This window comes from Lepisosteus oculatus, unplaced genomic scaffold, assembly GCF_040954835.1.
Source record: "Lepisosteus oculatus isolate fLepOcu1 unplaced genomic scaffold, fLepOcu1.hap2 HAP2_SCAFFOLD_93, whole genome shotgun sequence".
NCBI classification, from domain to species: domain Eukaryota; kingdom Metazoa; phylum Chordata; class Actinopteri; order Semionotiformes; family Lepisosteidae; genus Lepisosteus; species Lepisosteus oculatus.
The window spans coordinates 538,763-559,208 of NW_027168429.1; the positions used below are offsets into that span (position 1 = coordinate 538,763).

Consider the following 20,446-nt stretch of genomic DNA (forward strand, 5'->3'; position numbering starts at 1 on the left):
AAATGAAATCTCGCAGCTATGCCATTGATTAGTGCTTCATGATAGAAGATAACGACTAGCAATCTGGTATTTGCGATGAAGTTCAGTTTCACATTTTTCGTCACTCTCAAGGTTTGTACTGCCTGGAGCGAAAAGTACCATAAGCGTTCATTTTTGCAGCTACATGGACGTTCTGAATCGTTAAGAAAAAAATGTTGTAAAACCAACAGAAAGCACAGACTGCTATAACTAGTCCTAGTTATATAACGATTTTAAGTATAATGATAAACTACTGCAAGGAATCGGTCCACCTGAGCAAACAGGATCGTAATGTTGACACTCAATAATATGTGCAGTTCCTGGACGGATAGCCCTCCTGCCCATCAAACAGACTGAGTGACTGTTCGTGTCATTTAGTGTTGTCTGACCATTGACAAAGTACAACTATTTTTTTAGGGTGCAAATTAAGTTAGGTAAAACTTTTTGCCCAAAACTGAAGGGGCGACATTCCCCCCTCCCCCCGTGATGCCAGGCCTGTCCCCATCCTATTCCATAATGTCATTATATATAATACCATACAACAGTGACCGATCCTTACTTATTGCATGCGTTAAAATTGCACATCAGCTCATAGCAGCGATGTATTATCAATGTTAAATTTCAACCATAATATCGACAACATTAATAAACGCATACGTTGAGAAAATATCGAACCCAGCATATTTTCCGGTTATATACCACAATGCATTGCTAGTATTCGTTGGTCACCATTTTGGACACGTTTTTCAAACGTAGAAGTATATCCGCAAATATCTCAGCAATCCTCTTTTGACGAGTAAGTATGAACAATAATAATACTATCTGAATACATACAGATCTTTCTTAATATTATTTTGATTAAAATAGTATGTGAATAAGCAAAAAAATGGCACATAAAATAGTGTGAATGGGGAAGATGACACAAAATCGTTTTGCCGTTTCTCTTATTCTTATTCTATGTTGTACTTTCAAACTTTGGGTACTCTTTAATTAGGACAGACTTTATTGCTCAACTGCTATGATGCAAGCCAAATTTTATACATTTATTTCAGCTTTGAGCTTAGTAAACCGTTCATTTTTTAGATTATACTAAAGAAGATATTAATCATCATTAATTTGGGAAGTAATATTATATAATTTTCTCCTAGCTGCGGTGCTGAAGTCCCGCCCTACATCAACAGAAAAAGAAATAAAGGAGCACGCAATGTGTTACTTGAAGAATGCATATGCAAGGCAGGGGGCCAGGAGATCTGGACACTGAAAATACTAGGTTTTTGGTTCTAACTGTTAGGACAATTAGACAGGGTTTGCAAATAGTGGACAAAAATCGTCTTAACTTTCATTGTAATATTTTTTTTCTTGGAAATATAGAAGTTGTACATTTTAAAATGTATATTTGAATCAAAATGTGGTTTTGAGTTAGTGTGTTAATGTAATTAGTTTGTGTTTGCCGTTACTATACTGTATATTGCCATATTTCCAGAATTTGTAGCTGAAGTTTAAGACTAGTTGTGTTTTTTATGATTATTGCCCATATGTTGATTGTTGATTGATTGTATACAATGTATAATTTGAAATACATATTTTTCAGGTGTGAATGTGTATTTTCAGAATACATTTCTAAACCTAATCATTGGCTTGTTTTACTTGTTTCTACACCTATAAAATCTATCTTTGATGTATAATAGACCTCTACCCATATACGTATAATAGACCTCTAATGTTATCCGTATAATAGACCTCTAACCATATACGTATAATAGACCTCTAAAGTTATACGTATAATAGACCTCTAACCATATACGTATAATAGACCTCTAAAGTTATCCGGAACTCCAACCATATATGTATAATAGTCCTCTAAATTTATCCGTATAATAGAACTCCAACCATTTATGTATAATGAACGTCTAAATATAGACGTATAATTGACGTTTAACTTTAGACGTATATTAGAATTTCATTCTAGACGAATTGTAGACCACATTTAGACGTCTAAGATATGCGTTTAATAGACGTATATTATACGTCTTTTGCCCAATGGGTTACGTCTCAACAAAAACGCTCTTTAGCTCTTTCAGCGTTATGCAGAGAACATCGTCTGTCGAGATCACTTTTGAGTCAGCGCGAAACGCCGTGTGCTGTCAGTTTGATTTCATATTGCTCGTAGCGGCGCCCGGCTTTTGTCTGTCAAACGTTAGGTTGCGCTTCTTCATGCTGCATCGTCGGCATGAGTGGAGCTTTATAAACGTCTGTACTTACTGCGCCCCATAAGAAATCGTTTGTCCCCGTTCAAAAGAGATTGTGCGATGTCCTGCAGCAAACCTTTGACAGTTTGAAAAGAGGAATTTATTCTGCTTCCTGTGCGTGCAGTAGTTACAAAGTTGAACGCCTTTACACGATCTGCTGCAGTTTTCAGTGGGCGGGCTTTGTCAAATGGCTTGGAAAAACGCACTGTGTTTCGGCTCGAGAAACATCATGAGCAGTGTCCTGCATGTTTTCTGTGTATAGCTGTCTTTTAACGCATACAGAATTCATTCGAAATCATTGATTTCTCCAATTAACAAGGGTCCCTTAAAGGATGAGTCAAAGTAACGTCTAATCGGATTAGTTTCCTTAGAGCTGGTTCAGAGTTTGCTCAAGAGTTTACCTTTCACAGATGCGCAAAGAAGAATGTTGGGGGTGCACGCTTCAAGGCGCCTTACAGCTGTAGGGAGTGATTCGAGACGATTCGTGGCGTGTGCTCGTTCCCATATACCGTACGACCCGGGGTGTAGTGCTAGGATGACGTACAATACCGCTTGGGCACGTAACAGCGTTATATGCAAGTGCAGGACGTGAGGGTTTTCGTTTGTTCGTTTTGTTTTGCTCTGCTTTGCTTTGTTTTGCTTTCCATCGCGTTGGTAAGAGCGTAAATAAAAAGGCGATTCCTGTGTCTACCACTAATGTAAGAGCTATTTCAAGTGCGACGTGGTGCGGCTTTTCAAATGCTTGTGGGCATTTCTCTGTTGTTGATTCTTTTTTTGTGTGTAACAAAGTGGCATTTTCATGTCCGGACGGGGAGACTTTATCATTCCGACATGAAGCCACCCTTAAGTCCTCTGAGGCGTGTCTGTCTGCAAGGCTTGTATTTTGGAAATGTTTTTTTGAAACGGAGAACGACTTTGAAATAGGCTTCCGCCGGCGCCTCGCGATCCAGGTAAGATTGTAGCAAGAACGCAGCGGCGGTGGGGCTTGCTGTAGTCGTGGCTGAGTGGTTAAGGCGATAGACTAGAAATCCATTGGGGTCTCCCCGCACAGCTTCCAATCCTGCCGACTACGTTGTCCGCCTTCAGTCGGTGTGTTTCGGCACAAGCAAAGAAGCGCGCCTCTTTGCTGTTCCTGGTGGTTTTAAAACGCCCAATCGCTTGTACTCGCTCCCTTGGAAATAAGTTCCTCAGGGTCCGCAAATGGCATTTTGCAGCTGGAAGCAGATGTCGACGCGTTTTGCACAGAGCACCAAAAAAGCGTCTTTTTTGAAGGCCGAAGCACTGAGCATTGGTGGTTCAGTGGTAGAATTCTCGCCTGCCACGCGGGAGGCTCGGGTTTGATTCCCGGCCAATGCGGTGGCTTTTGCAGCGAGCACCATCACTTGCATCCCCTTGCAACTTGCAACTGAAAACCCACTGAAGCTAAGCAGGTGTGAGCCAGGTCAGTACCTGGATGAGGATGAGCTACAGGGAAAAACAAAGCTTCCAGCTGGAAGCGGTGTTAATGGTGCCGGCGGGGGGGCGCTCACCCTGAGGTCTGTGCGGGTCCCAATGCCCCAGTATAGTGACGGAGATGCTGTGTTGTAAAAGGGCGCTGTCTTTTGGATGAGATGTAAAACCGAGGTCACAGCGCTCTGTGGTCATTCAAAATGACCACCAAAACCTTTGACAAAAGCTCTTGGTAATTGATGGTCTTCGATAATGCTTCTCCTTTAGGTACATTTTAAATCAGCTGAAAAATGCTGTGAAATGGGGGGGCACTTCAGGCCAGTGTAGGATTTGGGTTACAAGAACCATGAAACTGCACGAGAAAGCCCGTACACTGAATTACACGGTTTTCTATTCAAAGGAGGACAAAAGAAATTCCCTGAGTTTGATTTTTTGCAGCACAGAGAGGAGCACTGTCGTGAGGCTGGTTAGCTCAGTTGGTTAGAGCGTGGTGCTAATAACGCCAAGGTCGCGGGTTTGAGCCCTGTACGGGCCAGGTCTAGGTCTAGGTCCAGGTCCCTGTTTGTGAAACAGGCAAATGACTGTCTCAGGGGCCCATTCCTCATTCTCAAGACACATGTATGCAGTATGTACACCGTGCATTGAGCAATAGGGACTGAATACACCACAGGTAAGGTTAGAAGTCATTCTGAGGTGCCACATGTGAGGGATACAGCTAGGCATCCAAAATGTAGGGTTTGAGACCCTTCAGGAGTACTGCATCCTTTGAGACAGACCCGTGCATGTTAAACAAATGATCATTTCTTTCGGCATTAGGGACTAAATATACTAAACATATGATGCTAAAATGTTATTTTCACATATATTAATGTAATAAATGATTGCTTATGCTTTAGAAACAAATCTAATTAAAATAAAAGCTTACGTTTTGTATTTATCTTGTACCATAGAACATGATTTTCTTTGTATTTCAAGCCCACAAAGTGTCCAAATGACGCACTACATGATATAAGGAAGATTATCACATGCATATCGGTATTATCTTTCTTATGAAAATGCATTCCTTTCATTACCTTTTACTTTTTAAAATGAACTCAAATTGAGTATAATGTAATAATTTAAGTAGAATAGATTCTAATAATATAATGATCCAGTGTTTTGCACTACTTCACTGCTTCACTGCTCTATGCCATCTGGAAATAAATCCTCAGACTGCTTACTGCCCTGGGCATGTACCAATAAATTAAAGGAGCACATCTGTTTATCACTGCGTTGAAGCAGGAGACACACAGTCTCTGCAAACACATCCTAGATACAGTGTTCCAGCACCTTTGACCTCATCCAGAACGTATCATTTCTTGAAAGGGATTGCTGTCCGAATGCACATCTGAATCCCAAACAGAATCTCTAGTAAAATACGATCATTTGTGAAACAGGCAAATGACTGTCTCAGGGGCCCATTCCTCATTGTCAGACACATGTATGGAATGCTTTCACCGTGCATTGAGCAATAGGGATTAAAAACACCGCAGGTAAGGTTAGATGTCATGTTCTATGATCATTTCTTTCAGCATTAGGGACTAAATATACTAAACGTATGATGCTAAAATGTTATTTTCACATATATTAATGTAATAAATGATTGCTTATGCTTTATAAACAAATCTAATTAAAATAAAAGCTTACGTTTTGTATTTATCTTGTACCATAGAACATGATTTGCTTTGTATTTCAAGCCCACAAAGTGTCCAAATGTTCTATGATCATTTCTTTCAGCATTAGGGACTAAATATACCAAACGTATGATGCTAAAATCCTGAAAAAAGGATGTGCTCCATCTCGTCAGTAGATTGGATTCCAAAACTGATTTGGGTCAATATACATTACCTTTGAAATTAAAGTACAGTCTACTGTAGGGAACCATCAACTTAGAAAGCATTGGCCTTCCCTGGGGGTCAGGTAGGTGCAAAAGATAAACCTTTATCCTATCTTTATCTTAAGATAAGTGGCCAAGCAGTATTTTTCCAAGTTTCACCAAGCACATCATGTTGCCATAGTAGACAAAGTTCTATAAAATGTTAAATAACTTTTAAAAAAAGCATCTTGGTCTTACAGTACTGTACAAGGTGAATTAAACTGTCCCTGGTAATAAAAAGTAATTAGAAGCATCTCAGAAACTTTATCTCTAGAAACATTAGCTGTTTTATATCATGTAATTTAGTGTGATGTTGTCAGAATTCAAGGACATTATCACACACAGAAATTGGTTCAGTTAAATCTAAAAAACACAGCTAAACATGGGTTTAAATGTAACAGAAGTCTTACCTCTTGTCAAAAGATTTAATTCAAGAAGCGATGTAATAAATGATTGCTTATGCTTTATAAAGAAATCTAATTAAAATAAAAGCTTAAGTTTTGTATTTATCTTGTACCATAGAACATGATTTTCTTTGTATTTGAAGCCCACAAAGTGTCCAAATGATGCACTACATGATATAAGGAAGATTATCACATGCATATCGGTATTATCTTTCTTATGAAAATGCATTCCTTTCATTACCTTTTACTTTTTAAAATGAACTCAAATTGTGTATAATGTAATAATTTAAGTAGAATAGATTCAGGTAGGAAATATAGAGTCATGATGTTTATGGCTGACATCATTTCACATGGGTGAATTTTAAGCTAAGAAATAAAAACATTTACAATGAAGATACCATTGCTTAATTTTAAATGCCTTTAAAAAATAAATACCTCCTGAGAATAATTTGCCACTCCCAGATCCTTGGTAAGGTACTGTTTGAATCCAATCAGGAGAGGAGCATCCAGGGAGTGCTTTCTATAGAGTCCAGCTTGGGCCACTCTCTTCCGGCCTGCTGATACTTTTTAACTACTCAGGGCCTGTAAGGATATAAAACACCGGTTTAAACATTTTATACCTATAAGACAAATTAGAATTTTAGTAAAAAATAGATACATCTGAAAAATAAAAAGTCTTACTGCTGATAGAGTTCTTCAGAGCTCACATCTTCCCCTTCCTTATCCGCTTCTGTTTCAGTTTCTAGAGCAGCCTCTGGCATCTCTTCCTCCTGGACTGCGGCCTCTTGCTCAGGGCCGCTGGAATGCAGGTAGATTCTTTTCAACATGCTTTTACATAATATGTTGTAACAATGATTTCAAAAAGAAACTACAGAAGCCTTACAGATTAAAAATATCTCACCTTGCCAATGTGTCTTCAGGCTTCCCATGTACAAAAAGGCCCAAGGACTCTAGCAGTCTTACAACCACTATCCTGTTTGCCTCACCAGACACGATCTCTATTCTGTGGTAATCCACGATGACCCCGTTCTTCAGGTGATTCATCATGTCCTCCCTCGCCTGTTGAGAGGCCATCCTGATGTTTTCTGCCGTGGCGTGCTTCATACACGCCCTCTTCAAGTGAGCAGGAAGCTGATCAAGAGTATTCAGGCACATCTTGCACACCAGGGGAATCCTCGCGGGTTTCCTTTGAAAATAAATAATACCATCTGTGTATAGAAACAAGCTAAGACTGATTTCTTAAATTATCCTTAATTTTCTCTCTCATAGTTTGAGCATAATGATTTTATTGCATTTATATAAGAATTGCTCATTGCTCCTAAATAAATAATGGTTTCATAAAAAAGTGAACACTTGGTCTCAGTCACAGACTTTCCAATAGAAGCCATTGTGGAGTTCAGCAACTGCAGGTCCTAGAAGTGGGGAAGGAATTTTAAAAGAGAAATTGAATTACAATACAGAAGGAATGGCTGAGGGATCACTGAAATATATATATACAAATTCCAAAGACTGAGTCCATATAGAAACAACTACCTTTCATTTTCAGTATAAGAAAAAAAAACATTATCTTCCAAAGCATCATAAAATTGTCCCTTCTTCCAGACTCTACTTCTCTCTTGTAGTAGTATAGCAGACCTTTCCAGGTGAGCAGATCACAGAGTCCGAAATGAGCTTCCTCCATCAAGCAAAGTACCTGAACATGACTCTGTCTTCATAAAAGCGCCCCTGTAATAAAGAAATTAAATCCGAAATCAAGAGGGCAGTTGCCTACTGAAATACAAGAAGTCATCAATTTTAACCTAGCAACACATTAAAGGCTGCATCTATACAAGTACGATTCTAGAAATGCTCACCAGATTACGTTTTAAGAAGGAACTGCGCCTCATGTTCCGCCGAGATCTTAACTCGGATGGCAGGATTCAGAGTCCGGAGTGCGGACTGATGGCGCACGGAGAGTCCATATACTGTGGATCCCTCAGTGATCTTCCGCGTATTCAAACCGCCAGCGTGTGACTCCCCTGTCCCCGTGACCTCATTGCTCTGCTCTCTCCTCTGTGCAGCTGAGCCCGACTCACGGTAAAATGGAAAAAAATATGCCCTCGACGTGAGATTTATTCTGGAGCGAGCCAGTGTTGCGCATAGCTGCCTTCAAAGCAGTTAACCCAGGTTCGATTCCCGGCCAACGCAGTTACGAATGTTTTCAAATGCTGTCATGAGCCTTGGATTGTGACTAGCAAAGCGAAGCCTTTTGAAAGAGCTAAAGCACTGCAAAACGGAATTGAAGGAGAATCTTACAGGGGATTCTGAGCAGTGTCTGCATACATGCAGTCAGATAAAGGTGCTGAAAGCTTGAGCTACTCTCAATGTCATGCTGCCCTTCCCCGGAGTAAATCTGTTACATTGAAAGAATGCTTCTGGCAGGTTCAAAAAGAGACCCTTGTTAATTGGAGAAATCAATGATTTCGAATGAATTCTGTATGCGTTAAAAGACAGCTATACACAGAAAACATGCAGGACACTGCTCATGATGTTTCCCGAGCAGAAACACAGTGCGTTTTTCCAAGCCATTTGACAAAGCCCACCCACTGAAAACTGCAGCAGATCGTGTAAAGACGTTCAACTTTGTAACTACTGCACGCACAGGAAGCAGAATAAATTCCTCTTTTCAAACTGTCAAAGGTTTGCTTTGCGAACGCTGCAGGACATCGCACAATCTCTTTTGAATGGGGACAAACGATTTCTTATGGGGCGCAGTAAGTACAGACGTTTAAAATGCTCCACTCATGCCGACGATGCAGCATGAAGAAGCGCAACCTAACGTTTGACAGACAAAAGCCAGGCGCCGCTACGAGCAATATGAAATCATACTGACAAGCACACGGCGTTTCGCGCTGACACAAAAGTAATCTCGACAGACGCTGTTCTCTGCATAAAGCTGAAAGAGCTAAAGAGCGTTTCTGTTGACACGTAACAAGTTCGTTTCTTTCTACCATGATATCACCGTGACCAAATCTGTCTTTAAACACCTTGCTCAGTCTCTGACGAGACTGTCAAAAATTGCTTTCGCCGATTGTATTGCAAACCGGCGGAAGCGGGGTATTGGGAAAAGTTTTCAACTAGCAAGAATCGCGCCTCGGCTAAACCTCACAGGCTACGATACTGCCACTGCGCAAAGCTGACAGTTGCCAGGCAACCGCGGGGATCCTATGGAAATCGTTATCGATCGTGTCATGGCATGTCGTTGCTATAACGCTTCATATTTGTCGTCTTCTTCTTCTTCTAGCTTGAGGTTTTGAAGAATTTCATGACAGACAAGGGCTCCGTTGGGAACAAAGGGCGTTGTGAGAAAACCGTTGCTTATTTTCAGCAGCAGAAATACAACCCTTTAAATACAAGATGACAGAACAATGACGAAGGGCATGCCGGGAGGAACTCATGCACTACAGAGGAAAGGGGGCGGGCACGTACAGTTCACATTCAAGCCACAAGTACTCCTCTTGGATGTTGCACAAACAAATCCTAACGTCTTGAAAGCATTGCAGCATGTTTGTGTCCCACTTCCCGTGGCTGCGGGACGACTGACACGAACGGACAAACACAATCTGTGGCGTTTAGCGTGACATAGTCTTGCAGGCATCGTGCTGTCTCACTGCAATATTATACCGCTGGAGGAAACAGTCCATCTGGCCATGAAACTCATTTGAACGTCTAGCTACAGCAACTAACAATATCATGATTTATTCAGGATGTGTGGAATCAGCACGTCCCGGAGACAGCTTCCGAAATCGTGAGCATTCTCTGGTGGTAGGGGCGTTCAAGATGGCGCTCAGGTGGGAGGTAAAGTTTAGTGGTTGGGGAGTTTTTTTGAGTTTTTCATGACCTGAATGTTAATTTTTGCTTTTTTTGACTACAGAAAAATAAGGACTTAACACTAGTTGTTTAAACTTCAGTTATAATTGAAAGAAAAAAAACGATTTTTTTTTAGGTTTAAAAAGTCCGATATGAGTAACACTGGGAAAAGAAAAGAGAGTGCTGGGTCTTCGAAGGAGAACTCTAAGATACCTCAATCGTATATGTATAGCACTACAAAAAAATCGATGGCAACTAAAGGGAAAAGTGAAGCAGCTGCAGGGGCAGCAAGAGGGCGGAGGCGCCGCGCGCCCGGCCGAAGTGTTGGACCGGTGCGCTTTACGTGCTGAAATAAACACGCGACAGCCCCGAAATGTTTCCAGAGTGCTGTGCACTGAAGACTTGCCTGGTGCTCCTCCGTGCAGATTCTTTGTCCTCCTCCAGTGCGGGACGAGCCAACACAAGGGAGCGCATTCGCCAACATCCAGGCACGCAATGCGATTTGGAAAGCAGCTCCTTTCCAAAGAGTTGCACACGAACGATCCTTCAGTCCCGCTCGGGGGGCACGGAGCCCCCGCCACACACAGCTTCAAGTAGCGAGTCAGGCGCCAGGGCTTTCGCTTACGGCCACACCACCCTGAACACGCCCGATCTCGTCTGATCTTGGAAGCTAAGCAGGGTCGGGCCTGGTTAGTACTTGGATGGGAGACCGCCTGGGAATACCAGGTGCTATAAGCTCTTGCTCTCCCGGCCAGCAGGGGTCGCCGTTGGTGCCGTAGGCTTTGGGAGGAAAACCTGCAGGATGGAAAGGTGATCTATAGCCTCATCTCTAGAGATGTTTTGTTGCTGTGGCATGTGTGTGACCCATATTCAAAAAAAAAAAACCCGTCTGTAAAACGAATATCGAAGCTGCCTCTAAATCTGCAAATGAAGATGAGTCGATAAACCACTCGTTTTTCGTATAACTAGACATATATTCATTTGTTACCGATTTCATTCATTGAGCACGGATACAATAGAGGTACAGCCATTCACTGTTTGACATGTCTGCACTGGTACAGAACCGAGCAATCAGAAAACGGGTGAAACTGTCTTTAGACTCAGCATACAGTACCGAGGCCCCCCATGACCAAATAAAGGCTAACCTCGATAATCAGCCTAAAGAACGCAGACTACAGCAAAACGACTGACTTTGAAAAGGGAATGAACGTCCGGAAGGAGTAGTGGAACTAGCTTGAGATGCTTCTCCGGACCCCTAACTAAAAGCCAGCGAGAACCAGCAGCGGCGTCAACTCCTGTTGAACCGGGATCCTTCCGCAGCCACGCAGCTCGTGGTGTCCTAACCCTCCCGTATCTGATTTTGGACCAAGCACATCAGGGGAGAGCGCGAACGCAGTCCCCCACTACCAGAAATTATGCAGTCGAGATTCCCACATTTGGGGAATTCGCAGGGGTCAGCACAGCCGGAGTGCAATGGCCGAGCCTCGCCCTGGTTGAATCTCCTTCTTGATCAAGATATCTCCCCTGCCAGGTAAGTATGAGTTGTACAGGCCCCTGCAAGCGGCCCGCACCCACAGCACAAATCGCGCAGCCTAGGCCACCTCCTCGCCCCGCACGCCACCGCCTCCTGCTGGGCCCACTCTTTCGCACACTCACACGCCACACTAACACTCAAAAGTGTGGGCAAAACGAGAAAACGAGCGCGCCGTTTCTTACACATCTGCAGTCGCCGTTGTGCATTCGCAGCATGTCCCGGGATGCAATTCGGCCTCATTTGCATAACTCCAGACCGGCAGATCGCCACGCAAGCTCGCGACGTGCGCCTGCCACACACCGAACAAACCTTTTCAGCAATTTCCAAAAAACGGGCCTGCTCGCCTGCCCACAAGGCTCCGTCTCTTACCTGCTCTCCAGAGCCTGCTGCCTTCTGTGCTTTTCTCTCGGCACCGCTGCAGCGCACACAACTCCTGCAGCGGGAGGGGGGGAGAAAGTTCCCGCGCTCCGCCGCAGGGAAGGCTCGCTCCGTGCGCACACGTCCTTTCGATGCCAGTCCAACAAGTGCTCCGCATTAGCTGCGTCGGGGCTCCGGCGTGTCGCACCTCACCTCACCTCGCACTGCCCCCTCCTTGAATGTCTGCCGCTGGGCATGCCCCGCTCTCCTCCGCCTTATCTTATCGCGTGTGAGCACCGACAATGGCCACAATGCCGGGGAATGGCACCTGTAAAGTGTTAATTGGGGCACAGGAACAGCCCGTCTCGTCTCGGGGGGGCCGGCTTCAGAGACAATACAGCAAACACAGCGGGGCGGGGGAAGAAGACGACACCACACATGCGGGTACATTCAGCTCCGGCGGGAACGAGACATTTGTCGGTCTTTTCAAGTGCCGAGAGCCGAGCAATCCTTCACTTGTATCGTTTCTCCCCGGTGACTAGATCTGGCCCTGCGACTCTCGACTGGGCTCACTCCCGGGGCAGCCCAGCAGGTGTGAGCCTGGCCGGCACCCGGATGGGAGATTCCACCCCGGAAAAGCTCCGGTTGCTGCTGCTCCTGCAAGAGGTGTGACTGGGACCAGTAGGGAGCGCTCACCCTGCGGGCTGTGTGGCTCTCTTACGCCCCAGCCTCCTGATGGCGACACTCTGCTGCACAAACAGGCGCCGTCCTTCGGGGGAGGCGTCAAACCGAGGTCCCGACCCTCCTTGGCCATTAGGAAACCCCAGGGCGTCTCTCAAAAAGAGACGCCGGGGGTGTCCCTCTGGTGTTAGTGCTCCCCTTTACACATCAGTCGGGGTCTCCTCCTAATCCCCGTCTCACCTGTAACAATCAATGACGAGGCCCCCCTGTCCGTGAGATTTAGTACTCGCGCAAGAGACCGGGGGCAGAGCGCGAACGCGGTCCCCCGCCCCCCACAAAGTGCGCGCTCCGGGTTCCCTCTTGGGGCCCTGCAACACAGCGGAAGGGCAGCGAGAAGGAGCCTCTTGCTCTGACGCCGCAAGGCCACAAGAGGGCGGAGGCGCCGCGCGCCCGGCCGACGTGTTGGACCGGTGCGCTTTACGTGCTGAAATAAACACGCGAAAGCCCCGAAATGTTTCCAGAGTGCTGTGCACTGGAGGTTTTTGTCTGGTGAAGACTTGCCTGGTGCTCCTCCGTGCAGATTGTTTGTCCTCCTCCAGTGCGGGACGAGCCAACACAAGGGAGCGCATTCGCCAACATCCAGGCACGCAATGCGATTTGGAAAGCAGCTCCTTTCCAAAGAGTTGCACACGAACGATCCTTCAGTCCCGCTCGGGGGGCACGGAACCCCCGCCACACACAGCTTCAAGTAGCGAGTCAGGCGCTGGGGCTTTCGCTTACGGCCACACCACCCTGAACACGCCCGATCTCGTCTGATCTCGGAAGCTAAGCAGCGTCGGGCCTGGTTAGTACTTGGATGGGAGACTGCCTGGGAATACCAGGTGCTGTAAGCTTTTGCTCTCCCGGCCAGCAGGGGTCGCCGTTGGTGCCGTAGGCTTTGGGAGGAAAACCTGCAGGATGGAAAGGTGATCTATAGCCTCATCTCTAGAGATGTTTTGTTGCTGTGGCATGTGTGTGACCCATATTCAAAAAAAAAAACCCGTCTGTAAAACGAATATCGAAGCTGCCTCTAAATCTGCAAATGAAGATGAGTCGATAAACCACTCGTTTTTCGTATAATTAGACATATATTCATTTGTTACCGATTTCATTCATTGAGCACGGATACAATAGAGGTACAGCCATTCACTGTTTGACATGTCTGCACTGGTACAGAACCGAGCAATCAGAAAACGGGTGAAACTGTCTTTAGACTCAGCATACAGTACCGAGGCCCCCCATGACCAAATAAAGGCTAACCTCGATAATCAGCCTAAAGAACGCAGACTACAGCAAAACGACTGACTTTGAAAAGGGAATGAACGTCCGGAAGGAGTAGTGGAACTAGCTTGAGATGCTTCTCCGGACCCCTAACTAAAAGCCAGCGAGAACCAGCAGCGGCGTCCACTCCTGTCGAACCGGGATCCTTCCGCAGCCACGCAGCTCGTGGTGTCCTAACCCTCCCGTATCTGATTTTGGACCAAGCACATCAGGGGAGAGCGCAAACGCAGTCCCCCACTACCAGAAATTATGCAGTCGAGATTCCCACATTTGGGGAATTCGCAGAGGTCAGCACAGCCGGAGTGCAATGGCCGAGCCTCGCCCTGGGTGAACCTCCTTCTTGATCAAGGTATCTCCCCTGCCAGGTAAGTATGAGTTAAACAGGCCCCTGCAAGCGGCCCGCACCCACAGCACAAATCGCGCAGCCTAGGCCACCTCCTCGCCCCGCACGCCACCGCCTCCTGCTGGGCCCACTCTTTCATACACTCAAACGCCACACTGACACTCAAAAGTGTGGGCAAAACGAGAAAACGAGCGCGCCGTTTCCTACACATCTGCAGTCGCCGTTGCGCATTCGCAGCATGTCCCGGGATGCAATTCGGCCTCATTTGCATAACTCCAGACCGGCAGATCGCCACGCAAGCTCGCGACGTGCGCCTGCCACACACCGAACAAACCTTTTCAGCAATTTCCAAAAAACGGGCCTGCTCGCCTGCCCACAAGGCTCCGTCTCTTACCTGCTCTCCAGAGCCTGCTGCCTTCTGTGCTTTTCTCTCGGCACCGCTGCAGTGCACACAACTCCTGCAGCGGGAGGGGGGGAGAAAGTTCCCGCGCTCCGCCGCAGGGAAGGCTCGCTCCGTGCGCACACGTCCTTTCGATGCCAGTCCAACAAGTGCTCCGCATTAGCTGCGTCGGGGCTCCGGCGTGTCGCACCTCACCTCACCTCGCACTGCCCCCTCCTTGAATGTCTGCCGCTGGGCATGCCCCGCTCTCCTCCGCCTTATCTTATCGCGTGTGAGCACCGACAATGGCCACAATGCCGGGGAATGGCACCTGTAAAGTGTTAATTGGGGCACAGGAACAGCCCGTCTCGTCTCGGGGGGGCCGGCTTCAGAGACAATACAGCAAACACAGCGGGGCGGGGGAAGAAGACGACACCACACATGCGGGTACATTCAGCTCCGGCGGGAACGAGACATTTGTCGGTCTTTTCAAGTGCCGAGAGCCGAGCAATCCTTCACTTGTATCGTTTCTCCCCGGTGACTAGATCTGGCCCTGCGACTCTCGACCGGGCTCACCCCCGGGGCAGCCCAGCAGGTGTGAGCCTGGCCGGCACCCGGATGGGAGATTCCACCCCGGAAAAGCTCCGGTTGCTGCTGCTCCTGCAAGAGGTGTGACTGGGACCAGTAGGGAGCGCTCACCCTGCGGGCTGTGTGGCTCTCTTACGCCCCAGCCTCCTGATGGCGACACTCTGCTGCACAAACAGAGGTCAAACCGAGGTCCCGACCCTCCTTGGCCATTAGGAAACCCCAGGGCGTCTCTCAAAAAGAGACGCCGGGGGTGTCCCTCTGGTGTTAGTGCTCCCCTTTACCCATCAGTCGGGGTCTCCTCCTAATCCCCGTCTCACCTGTAACAATCAATGACGAGGCCCCCCTGTCCGTGAGATTTAGTACTCGCGCAAGAGACCGGGGGCAGAGCGCGAACGCGGTCCCCCGCCCCCCACAAAGTGCACGCTCCGGGTTCCCTCTCGGGGCCCTGCAACACAGCGGAAGGGCAGCGAGAAGGAGCCTCTTGCTCTGATGCCGCAAGGCCACAAGAGGGCGGAGGCGCCGCGCGCCCGGCCGACGTGTTGGACCGGTGCGCTTTACGTGCTGAAATAAACACGCGAAAGCCCCGAAATGTTTCCAGAGTGCTGTGCACTGGAGGTTTTTGTCTGGTGAAGACTTGCCTGGTGCTCCTCCGTGCAGATTGTTTGTCCTCCTCCAGTGCGGGACGAGCCAACACAAGGGAGCGCATTCGCCAACATCCAGGCACGCAATGCGATTTGGAAAGCAGCTCCTTTCCAAAGAGTTGCACACGAACGATCCTTCAGTCCCGCTCGGGGGGCACGGAACCCCCGCCACACACAGCTTCAAGTAGCGAGTCAGGCGCCGGGGCTTTCGCTTACGGCCACACCACCCTGAACACGCCCGATCTCGTCTGATCTCGGAAGCTAAGCAGCGTCGGGCCTGGTTAGTACTTGGATGGGAGACTGCCTGGGAATACCAGGTGCTGTAAGCTTTTGCTCTCCCGACCAGCAGGGGTCGCCGTTGGTGCCGTAGGCTTTGGGAGGAAAACCTGCAGGATGGAAAGGTGATCTATAGCCTCATCTCTAGAGATGTTTTGTTGCTGTGGCATGTGTGTGACCCATATTCAAAAAAAAAAACCCGTCTGTAAAACGAATATCGAAGCTGCCTCTAAATCTGCAAATGAAGATGAGTCGATAAACCACTCGTTTTTCGTATAACTAGACATATATTCATTTGTTACCGATTTCATTCATTGAGCACGGATACAGTAGAGGTACAGCCATTCACTGTTTGACATGTCTGCACTGGTACAGAACCGAGCAATCAGAAAACGGGTGAAACTGTCTTTAGACTCAGCATACAGTACCGAGGCCCCCCATGACCAAATAAAGGCTAACCTCGATAATCAGCCTAAAGAACGCAGACTACAGCAAAACGACTGACTTTGAAAAGGGAATGAACGTCCGGAAGGAGTAGTGGAACTAGCTTGAGATGCTTCTCCGGACCCCTAACTGAAAGCCAGCGAGAACCAGCAGCGGCGTCCACTCCTGTCGAACCGGGATCCTTCCGCAGCCACGCAGCTCGTGGTGTCCTAACCCTCCCGTATCTGATTTTGGACCAAGCACATCAGGGGAGAGCGCGAACGCAGTCCCCCACTACCAGAAATTATGCAGTCGAGATTCCCACATTTGGGGAATTCGCAGGGGTCAGCACAGCCGGAGTGCAATGGCCAAGCCTCGCTCTGGGTGAACCTCCTTCTTGATCAAGGTATCTCCCCTGCCAGGTAAGTATGAGTTAAACAGGCCCCTGCAAGCGGCCCGCACCCACAGCACAAATCGCGCAGCCTAGGCCACCTCCTCGCCCCGCACGCCATCGCCTCCTGCTGGTCCCACTCTTTCACACACTCACACGCCACACTAACACTCAAAAGTGTGGGCAAAACGAGAAAACGAGCGCGCCGTTTCCTACACATCTGCAGTCGCCGTTGCGCATTCGCAGCATGTCCCGGGATGCAATTCGGCCTCATTTGCATAACTCCAGACCGGCAGATCGCCACGCAAGCTCGCGACGTGCGCCTGCCACACACCGAACAAACCTTTTCAGCAATTTCCAAAAAACGGGCCTGCTCGCCTGCCCACAAGGCTCCGTCTCTTACCTGCTCTCCAGAGCCTGCTGCCTTCTTTGCTTTTCTCTCGGCACCGCTGCAGTGCACACAACTCCTGCAGCGGGAGGGGGGGAGAAAGTTCCCACGCTCCGCCGCAGGGAAGGCTCGCTCCGTGCGCACACGTCGTTTCGATGCCAGTCCAACAAGTGCTCCGCATTAGCTGCGTCGGGGCTCCGGCGTGTCGCACCTCACCTCACCTCGCACTGCCCCCTCCTTGAATGTCTGCCGCTGGGCATGCCCTGCTCTCCTCCGCCTTATCTTATCGCGTGTGAGCACCGACAATGGCCACAATGCCGGGGAATGGCACCTGTAAAGTGTTAATTGGGGCACAGGAACAGCCCGTCTCGTCTCGGGGGGGCCGGCTTCAGAGACAATACAGCAAACACAGCGGGGCGGGGGAAGAAGACGACACCACACATGCGGGTACATTCAGCTCCGGCGGGAACGAGACATTTGTCGGTCTTTTCAAGTGCCGAGAGCCGAGCAATCCTTCACTTGTATCGTTTCTCCCCGGTGACTAGATCTGGCCCTGCGACTCTCGACTGGGCTCACCCCCGGGGCAGCCCAGCAGGTGTGAGCCTGGCCGGCACCCGGATGGGAGATTCCACCCCGGAAAAGCTCCGGTTGCTGCTGCTCCTGCAAGAGGTGTGACTGGGACCAGTAGGGAGCGCTCACCCTGCGGGCTGTGTGGCTCTCTTACGCCCCAGCCTCCTGATGGCGACACTCTGCTGCACAAACAGAGGTCAAACCGAGGTCCCGACCCTCCTTGGCCATTAGGAAACCCCAGGGCGTCTCTCAAAAAGAGACGCCGGGGGTGTCCCTCTGGTGTTAGTGCTCCCCTTTACCCATCAGTTGGGGTCTCCTCCTAATCCCCGTCTCACCTGTAACAATCAATGACGAGGCCCCCCTGTCCGTGAGATTTAGTACTCGCGCAAGAGACCGGGGGCAGAGCGCGAACGCGGTCCCCCGCCCCCCACAAAGTGCGCGCTCCGGGTCCTGCAACACAGCGGAAGGGCAGCGAGAAGGAGCCTCTTGCTCTGACGCCGCAAGGCCACAAGAGGGCGGAGGCGCCGCGCGCCCAGCCGACGTGTTGGACCGGTGCGCTTTACGTGCTGAAATAAACACGCGAAAGCCCCGAAATGTTTCCAGAGTGCTGTGCACTGGAGGTTTTTGTCTGGTGAAGGCTTGCCTGGTGCTCCTCCGTGCAGATTGTTTGTCCTCCTCCAGTGCGGGACGAGCCAACACAAGGGAGCGCATTCGCCAACATCCAGGCACGCAATGCGATTTGGAAAGCAGCTCCTTTCCAAAGAGTTGCACACGAACGATCCTTCAGTCCCGCTCGGGGGGCACGGAACCCCCGCCACACACAGCTTCAAGTAGCGAGTCAGGCGCCGGGGCTTTCGCTTACGGCCACACCACCCTGAACACGCCCGATCTCGTCTGATCTCGGAAGCTAAGCAGCGTCGGGCCTGGTTAGTACTTGGATGGGAGACTGCCTGGGAATACCAGGTGCTGTAAGCTTTTGCTCTCCCGGCCAGCAGGGGTCGCCGTTGGTGCCGTAGGCTTTGGGAGGAAAACCTGCAGGATGGAAAGGTGATCTATAGCCTCATCTCTAGAGATGTTTTGTTGCTGTGGCATGTGTGTGACCCATATTCAAAAAAAAAAACCCGTCTGTAAAACGAATATCGAAGCTGCTTCTAAATCTGCAAATGAAGATGAGTCGATAAACCACTCGTTTTTCGTATAACTAGACATATATTCATTTGTTACCGATTTCATTCATTGAGCATGGATACAGTAGAGGTACAGCCATTCACTGTTTGACATGTCTGCACTGGTACAGAACCGAGCAATCAGAAAACGGGTGAAACTGTCTTTAGACTCAGCATACAGTACCGAGGCCCCCCATGACCAAATAAAGGCTAACCTCGATAATCAGCCTAAAGAACGCAGACTACAGCAAAACGACTGACTTTGAAAAGGGAATGAACGTCCGGAAGGAGTAGTGGAACTAGCTTGAGATGCTTCTCCGGACCCCTAACTAAAAGCCAGCGAGAACCAGCAGCGGCGTCCACTCCTGTCGAACCGGGATCTTTCCGCAGCCACGCAGCTCGTGGTGTCCTAACCCTCCCGTATCTGATTTTGGACCAAGCACATCAGGGGAGAGCGCGAACGCAGTCCCCCACTACCAGAAATTATGCAGTCGAGATTCCCACATTTGGGGAATTCGCAGGGGTCAGCACAGCCGGAGTGCAATGGCCAAGCCTCGCCCTGGGTGAACCTCCTTCTTGATCAAAGTATCTCCCCTGCCAGGTAAGTATGAGTTAAACAGGCCCCTGCAAGCGGCCCGCACCCACAGCACAAATCGCGCAGCCTAGGCCACCTCCTCGCCCCGCACGCCACCGCCTCCTGCTGGGCCCACTCTTTCACACACTCACACGCCACACTAACACTCAAAAGTGTGGGCAAAACGAGAAAACGAGCGCGCCGTTTCCTACACATCTGCAGTCGCCGTTGCGCATTCGCAGCATGTCCCGGGATGCAATTCGACCTCATTTGCATAACTCCAGACCGGCAGATCGCCACGCAAGCTCGCGACGTGCGCCTGCCACACACCGAACAAACCTTTTCAGCAATTTCCAAAAAACGGGCCTGCTCGCCTGCCCACAAGGCTCCGTCTCTTACCTGCTCTCCAGAGCCTGCTGCCTTCTGTGCTTTTCTCTCGGCACCGCTGCAGTGCACACAACTCCTGCAGCGGGAGGGGGGGAGAAAGTTCCCACGCTCCGCCGCAGGGAAGGCTCGCTCCGTGCGCACACGTCCTTTCGATGCCAGTCCAACAAGTGCTCCGCATTAGCTGCGTCGGGGCTCCGGCGTGTCGCACCTCACCTCACCTCGCACTACCCCCTCCTTGAATGTCTGCCGCTGGGCATGCCCCGCTCTCCTCCGCCTTATCTTATCGCGTGTGAGCACCGACAATGGCCACAATGCCGGGGAATGGCACCTGTAAAGTGTTAATTGGGGCACAGGAACAGCCCGTCTCGTCTCGGGGGGGCCGGCTTCAGAGACAATACAGCAAACACAGCGGGGCGGGGGAAGAAGACGACACCACACATGCGGGTACATTCAGCTCCGGCGGGAACGAGACATTTGTCGGTCTTTTCAAGTGCCGAGAGCCGAGCAATCCTTCACTTGTATCGTTTCTCCCCGGTGACTAGAT

At 48.9% G+C, this 20,446-nt stretch overlaps 9 non-coding genes across 9 annotated transcripts; 4 read left to right on the top strand and 5 right to left on the bottom strand.

Moving 5' to 3' along the window:
- Nucleotides 1-9,070: 9,070 nt before the first annotated feature.
- LOC138236657 (U4 spliceosomal RNA) lies at nucleotides 9,071-9,212 on the bottom strand. The gene has a single exon (XR_011188730.1). It is a non-coding gene; the product is annotated as a U4 spliceosomal RNA (small nuclear RNA).
- A 1,291-nt stretch (nucleotides 9,213-10,503) lies between these two features.
- On the top strand, nucleotides 10,504-10,622 carry LOC138236737 (5S ribosomal RNA). Its single transcript, XR_011188805.1, has one exon. It is a non-coding gene; the product is annotated as a 5S ribosomal RNA (ribosomal RNA).
- A 637-nt stretch (nucleotides 10,623-11,259) lies between these two features.
- On the bottom strand, nucleotides 11,260-11,423 carry LOC138236740 (U1 spliceosomal RNA). Its single transcript, XR_011188808.1, has one exon. It is a non-coding gene; the product is annotated as a U1 spliceosomal RNA (small nuclear RNA).
- A 1,807-nt stretch (nucleotides 11,424-13,230) lies between these two features.
- Nucleotides 13,231-13,349, top strand: LOC138236713 (5S ribosomal RNA). The gene has a single exon (XR_011188782.1). It is a non-coding gene; the product is annotated as a 5S ribosomal RNA (ribosomal RNA).
- Nucleotides 13,350-13,985: 636 nt separating this feature from the next.
- On the bottom strand, nucleotides 13,986-14,149 carry LOC138236730 (U1 spliceosomal RNA). Its single transcript, XR_011188797.1, has one exon. It is a non-coding gene; the product is annotated as a U1 spliceosomal RNA (small nuclear RNA).
- Nucleotides 14,150-15,937: 1,788 nt separating this feature from the next.
- LOC138236714 (5S ribosomal RNA) lies at nucleotides 15,938-16,056 on the top strand. Its single transcript, XR_011188783.1, has one exon. It is a non-coding gene; the product is annotated as a 5S ribosomal RNA (ribosomal RNA).
- Nucleotides 16,057-16,692: 636 nt separating this feature from the next.
- Nucleotides 16,693-16,856, bottom strand: LOC138236738 (U1 spliceosomal RNA). Its single transcript, XR_011188806.1, has one exon. It is a non-coding gene; the product is annotated as a U1 spliceosomal RNA (small nuclear RNA).
- Nucleotides 16,857-18,631: 1,775 nt separating this feature from the next.
- On the top strand, nucleotides 18,632-18,750 carry LOC138236715 (5S ribosomal RNA). Its single transcript, XR_011188784.1, has one exon. It is a non-coding gene; the product is annotated as a 5S ribosomal RNA (ribosomal RNA).
- A 636-nt stretch (nucleotides 18,751-19,386) lies between these two features.
- On the bottom strand, nucleotides 19,387-19,550 carry LOC138236733 (U1 spliceosomal RNA). The gene has a single exon (XR_011188801.1). It is a non-coding gene; the product is annotated as a U1 spliceosomal RNA (small nuclear RNA).
- Nucleotides 19,551-20,446: the final 896 nt, after the last annotated feature.